The sequence below is a fragment of the Dermatophagoides farinae genome, chromosome 3 (genome assembly GCF_024713945.1).
Source record: "Dermatophagoides farinae isolate YC_2012a chromosome 3, ASM2471394v1, whole genome shotgun sequence".
NCBI lineage: Eukaryota > Metazoa > Arthropoda > Arachnida > Sarcoptiformes > Pyroglyphidae > Dermatophagoides > Dermatophagoides farinae.
Window position 1 is genome coordinate 3,123,851 of NC_134679.1, and position 7,192 is coordinate 3,131,042.

General features: G+C 29.5%; 1 protein-coding gene across 3 annotated transcripts in view; it reads right to left on the reverse strand.

Annotated features, from left to right (window-relative positions):
• Positions 1-6,224, reverse strand: part of Eip74EF (Ecdysone-induced protein E74) — a 52,224-nt gene extending 46,000 nt beyond the window's left edge. For 2 of the 3 annotated variants that reach the window (XM_075729008.1, XM_075729006.1), the window contains exon 1: positions 5,147-6,224. The gene's annotated coding sequence lies outside the window, so the exon portion shown is untranslated. The remainder of the gene's footprint in view (positions 1-5,146) is intronic. The other variant, XM_075729007.1, reaches the window with a different exon arrangement.
• Between the last annotated feature and the right edge of the window lie 968 nt (positions 6,225-7,192).

The window sequence follows — 7,192 nt, forward strand, 5'->3', positions numbered from 1 at the left end:
TGATTAACCATATGACAAAACAAAACAAAAATAAAATAAATTCAAAATAATAACACTAATCCATAGAAAAAAAATGCCAAACATGAGAGAGAGAGAAAGAGTTGAGAATCGTAAACAAACAAACAAAAAATTAAAAACGAAAACATTTAATCAACACTCTTGATCACACATTTATTGTAGGAAGAAATTATCGAGATATGAAAAATATTTTTAATGATGATGATGATGATGATGATTGGAATGATGATGTCCATCGTTCATATAATTACATCAATGATGAATCAATCGAAACAAAAGTAAAGTTTGAATTCAAATGAATAGAAAAAAACAGATAAAAATAATTTTTCATTATTATTTTCAAATCCAAAAATTCTAGTAACATAATGAAAAGAAAATGAAAAATCTCATCATATTGAATTTCATTTCTTTTTTCCAAGAAATTTTGCTATAAACGGAATAGCTTTTTATAGTGAAGAATGAATCATAAAAAGTCTACAGAACATCTTTACATCTGAATTTGATAATTATATATATATACAGTTTAATAAGTATATATATGTAAATAATCATTTGAAAACAAATGCAATTGAAAATAATTTATTCATTTATCATGGTCCTATTTATAATAATATAATATTTATCACATTCAATCAATGTGATTGAAAAGTGTTAGTGTTAGTGCAGTATTCAACAATGGTGATAATTGATTATTGATTATTATTATATAAATTAAAATAGGAAACTTGACACATTTCCGATGTAAAAAAAAACAATAGTGTCGAGTATATGATAATGATGATGATGATGATGATGATAGAAAAATAGTGTCTAGAAAAGAGAGAGAGAAAAAAAAATTAAAACTTTACCATCAAACCATTAATTACACACACACACACACACAATGTACCAATGTGTTCGTGTATTATAATAGCAGTAGATAACATTTAAAAAAAAATCCGTTAACAGTAATTTTATAGCCAATCCCAAGAGGATTTAGTAAACAAAAAAAAAGTAAACACACGATGATATATCCGAATTGGAAAAAGTATATTTATTCATTTGAATAAAAAGAAATAAATCTATCATTCATTGGAAAAAAAACCTGGTTATAAATATTGCTATTTTTAGTCTAATGAAAACGAAAGGTGAAAGATTACAATTACGAGAAAAAAAAATTTAAAAAAACACGTAAATCTCACCATTTCAGGTAAAGATGAAACTCATCATCACTTTCACTTTGGGATTCTACTTATTTTTTATTTTTTTTTGTTAGTCAATGTTTTAGCTAGATTTTTTCCAGATATTAATGAGATATGTTTACTACAACTTTGATTTTTAATTACCTGGTATAATCAACACCATACTAATTCATTTGGGATTTTTCAATCAACTACAAGATCATCATCATAATAATCGAGATAATTTTAATGAGATAACGGATAGTATAACTTTTTTTCATAAAGAAAAAAAAACAATTTTCGAAATTTCAGTTATTTGAAGAATTGTAAATTTAGAAGGAAAAATCCCCCCACAAAAAAAGAAAAAAGTCGGAACGAAAAAAGCTTTTAAAAAAAATTTCATAAAATGCATGTTCTGTGTTTGACATAATCGACGGTAAATGCTGTTCAAGTGGTTGTAAATAGCAAAAAAAAAAAAAAAAAAAAAACAACAACAACAACAAACAACTAGCTAATCATCATAAAAAGGGTTATTATGGCCAGCATAATTTTTCTGACAAAAAAAAAACTCAAAAATAGGCCACACAGATATATAGGTTTACTTAATGATTGAAATGAATGACAATTTTTGTAAATCATATGGGCAAAGATAAATAAGAAATGGAAACAAAAGTGATGGCTCATATCGATATCCAATAGATAATCAATAAATAAACAATCGAGCTAATCAAACCAACACGCATTGACCTTGCCACATTTTTTACCAAAAAAGATTCGAATGGAAAAAAAAGTTCATTTTAACCCTATCAGTGTATGTATCAAAAAAACAAATATCACTAACTCATTACATTAATTCATATCATGGAAAACATGAAAATTAGTACTCCAATAAATATTGTTCAACATTTTATACATTGTTATACAAAGATGTTTTTTCTTGAGGGTAAACACGTAACTCGTGTTAAACACCATCATCATCATAATCATAATCATTATCGTTATTATTTTCATCATTAGAATACATAATAACAAGCAATATATCCATTGAGTGGACTGAAATCGTCATCATCATCATCATCATCATCATCATATGAACATCAAGCCATTGCAATTGTGTACGTAAAGAAAATTTAATTGGTCATCCGGTCACTGACCTGGTCAACTGGATAGTCAATAGCACCAAGTTTATACAGATCGAAAGTATTGAGAAAGAGAAACAAAAACAAGCACGAGCTCGTATCTCGTATAACGGACTCTCTCTCTCTCTCTGTCTCCCTTTTTTGCTCGTTATATTCTGAATGGTGATTTTTGTGCCACGAGCGTCCAATAAGATGATGGAACAAATGTTGCCCGTGTCCTGAAAAAGGCAAGTTTTTCATTTTCGTTTTTTTTCTGTTTTTTTTTCGTATTCGATATGCAAGAAAGTTGTCACGAAGAAAGACGTAAATATCAGATATTTTTCTATAATTTTTCAAGTATAGCGCGCGAACTTACAAATACAGTAATACGTTGGTTAAAAATGACAATTAGTTCCAAGATCGTTATCAAAAGAACAATTTGTAATGTAAATTAATCAAAGCATATAGCTTGCTTAGGATATTTTTAAATACTTGGTCCAAAATTTTACCAGTTCTTTTTTTTATTTGAAATTTAAGCCATAAAAACAAAGGAAAGGGAAACCAAGCCTAAATTTTTCTGGGTCATCACGAAAAAGCGTTGGTGGTTTTAAATAAAGTTGGTCAAGGGTCAAATATGATTGTCCAGTAACAGTCTGAACGTTGAAAAAGGAAAAATAGGTTCCGATCATTGATGAATTGATTAAAGACGATACTTACTGAGCCTTTGGTCATCTGATCACATTAGATGAATCAACAAACTGATCACAATGAAAAGATATCTCACGATTTATTGATAGTCCTGAGAGACTAGAGCCTTTTTTCATTTGAACGAACCTGTGTCTGACTGTTATATAGTTGACCTATGTTTGAATTACCTGTTGTCTGCTGTTGAGCAATGACCTTTGAACTAAACAACAAAACTACCGAATAACTTTTTTAGATCTACCCTAGACCACAACCATCAACAATAATTCATTTTGATTCTAATGATTTGCATGACAGACAGTATGAGGCTAGACTATGTCCAGACTAAAAGAAAAAACCACAAAACCTTTTTGCATGAGAATCTAATCTATCTGTCATTTTGGTCAGATATTTGTCATCTTTTTTTCATTGACATTGATGATGACGATGATCAATTTTTGTCAGGTGAATTATAATACATTATTATCATATTGCAAAGAATTATCATCATTATCGATCGATAGCTTGGCAATCGTTTGACCTTGCTCTAGGATTTAAGGTTATAGATCGAATTGTAAACAAATGTTGAATGATAAATCATAGCGAAAAGGTCGGTAACATCTTACCATATAAATAGAATCAAGAAAATTTTTACTCAGTGAAAAAAGGTCTTTTTCTAGGAATTTGATTAACATCAATTTTGAATACGGTCATTATCGAAACAAAAAAAAAATTTCCAGTGAAAAAAATTGAATTCCATCACTTCAATTTAAATATATTTTTTTTGTCACCATTTCATTTCGTGTTCCATATTTCCTGTTTTCGAATACTGGTTCGATGCATTTTTCTTTGCAAATCTTGGGCTATCTCAAACTCCGGCGAAACACACATCTGTCACATGTTGTCAGGCTAATAATTAAACATGGAAAAACGGACAAACTATTATTGAATAGGTAGATAGTCACAATGCACACCTTAAGGATTTTTTTTCTTAGTCAAAAAAAAAAAAAAAATCAAACCGTACGTGCAAAAGTGTTTAAGGTATAAACAATTTTTTTTTGATTTCATTCATTTAAAAATAAAAATTGTCAAAAAAAAAATTCAAATAAAAAAGGTTGAATGAACCCTCTTTCTCTCTCTCTCACACACACACACAGAAAACGACGGTGTAATAATCTTAAAGACCGCAAAAGAAGTGATCATCTTGAGATCCCACCATCATCTCAAAATAATCGTGTGTTGATTTGTGAATAGACCGGATGAATTTGTATGGACCGTAAAATGTCCCGTTTGGTTCCCAGCTTTTTCTAGATCTCGTTCTTTGATTTTTTTTCCAGGGAAGGGGAGATTTTTTTTTTTTAAACATTCATTGCTTGATTCATTCTATTGATTGGTCCTCAAGACCACCACCACCACCAACCATACAGCCAATACACAAGATCACTTGGTTTGTTCATCTGTTCACATTTGGTGAAAAGTTCGTTGACTTTCGTTTCATTGAGATTTTTTTTTTTCATTATGATTTTTTTTTTGCCATGTGCGCTCGTGTATCCAACCAAACCATTGGGCCGTCTTGTCTTTTACGACGATGGATGTTTTGATCGTCGAGGCATACACACAACACACAAGTTCACTCACCTCACTCTCTTTCTCTCTTTCTGACAATTTTTTGCTACATTTAAATCCACCACAAATGATCATAGTAGTATAGTATATATGATATATAATACAAATAATGTATTCGATTGGTAGTGGAATGAATAGATACAATTGACGCCACGCGTGCATGTGTGTGTGTTATTGTTGTTATATAATTCGAATCGCATTTAATTTGTTTGTTTGTTTGGTTGGATGGTTGGTTGGTTGGTCATTGCATAATATGCTGGTGTCCACTCAAAGTTCATCGACTGCATCATTCTTATAATCTATCTCTCTCTCTCTCTCTCTCGAACACACACATACACGAGAAACAACCATGATGTTTTAGAGAAAGAGGTGGTTATGATGATGATGATGATGATTATAGTAAAGAAAAAAAACCACCCATTTGTTTTTAAAGAAAAAAAAAGTTTCTTCACCATCATCCTATGAACATTCTGATTTTATTCACATAACTAACCTATAGGTATATTCAAGTAAATATAATATATATATTAACATACGAACCTTTTTCAAATGATGCTATTTTGATGTTGGATTAAAATTTTTTCTTTCTTTTTTTTTAAAAAAAAACACTAAGTTTTTAAATCTATAGAATAGAATAACAAAAATATCAAAAACAGCTGAAAATTATTCATTCATTCATTAAAATGACATCACATCACATCACATACACACACACACATATGTCTTGATGATTGACAGTTTTTTTCTCCTCATTAATTAGATAAGTTGAATTTTTTTTTCTGAAATTGAATAAAATTCACAATAAAATCACAATCAGAACATATCACTGATGTTTTTGTCGTTGTAGTTTATTCGATATTTTTTGATAATAAAATTTAAATAAAAATCGAAATATTCGATTGATCGAATGTAAACAACAAATTTAAGGCACACAGGCTACACATCTAGAATTCATAATCTCAGAATTTTAAAGGATTTTTTTTTTGATGAATAAAATCACATATAGAATTTGGATGAAAAACAAAATCAAGACACAAACACAAAGAGGACACTTTGAATCTACAGGTGTTGTATCAATTAATTACAGATGGGATAGGAATTTTTTTAAATTCATTTAAATGAATAATAAGCACGCGGTAATTCTTTTTCTTATTACATTCACACACACACACACACAGACACCTGTGTAATTACACATCAAGAGAAACATTAACACGGGAAATAAAATATAAAAATGACGAAAAATTTAAAATTCAAAAATGGTGACAAATAATTAAGAAGAAAACATTTTTTTAAAATTTCCATAAAATAAATTCTTGAATAATAATCATGTTGTTGTTGTTGTTGTTGTTGTTGTTGTTGTTGTTGGTGATCATCAACAAAATAAAGAAACAAACAAAACGAATAATTTTCAAAAATGTAACATGGATGTATGCAACTTACGAATGCTCCAAACGAAATGAAGTGTTGTTGTTATTTTTCGTATATGATAGATCACAATCCATTGGAGAAAAAGAGGATCTGCGATTTTTTTTTTGTATGGAAAAAAAGAGATGTGAATGGAGTTTGCGCATAACGGTTTTTTCTTCGTAATACACACACACACTTGTATGTATGTAACCAAAAGAACAACGACTTTTCAATCATATATAATAGTGATGATGACGGTGCAAACATCTTGGCCGATCAACCAGCCACTGCTTTTTTTGGCATAATATCAATGTGTTGAATGTCTATGATGTTTGATGTTTGGTTATTCCATCATCATCATCAATGATGATAATAATTATTGATATTACAGCATTTGGATAGAAATAGGATTTCATTTTCGATAAAATTGGATAGAATTGGTATGGTATTGATCTAAGAATCCATATTCAATGTTTAAATATATTGATTTGAACGATATTAAATTATAGAATTTGATTTGAAAATTGAAATGGAATCTTATGTATTTGGAATAATTATAACCTCTCTCTCTCTCACTCTTGTATCGACGACGATCATTTCATTATTCGTTCAACTTTCTTTCTTTAAAATTCATTTATTCGATATAAAAACAAGACAAAAAAGAAAAATCAAGAACAAGATCGACCACAATTGGTTGGTTGGTTGGTGGGCTGGTTAGTTGGTACCAATCAAACAACTACATACACGCTACATCGACCTTTCAGTGGTCGGTCAATATCACCATTTTTTTTCGATATGCTTTTTTGGTGAAACAAACTTAGGGCGCCATTTCCTGTTTTTTACATATTACAGTGAGAGGAGGAAAGCGAGAGAGAGAGAGAGAGAGAGAGGGTACATGAACTTTGAGTGAAAACATTTGACGAATGGATTGAACGACAAAGCGTCATTTCTATCATACAATCAACGATATATATCATCATGTATCCATATATCCAAAGAAGAAGAGTTGAAGCAATTTCCATTTAGTTTTTTCTTTCATTTGTTCAAGTGCATTCAACTCGATTCATATTTTAACAGTTCCATCTCTATTATTTTTTGAACATGCGTTATATATTATTGATTAATCATACAATGAAATCAATAATCATTGATTGAGGGATTTTTTTTGTTCTTCTT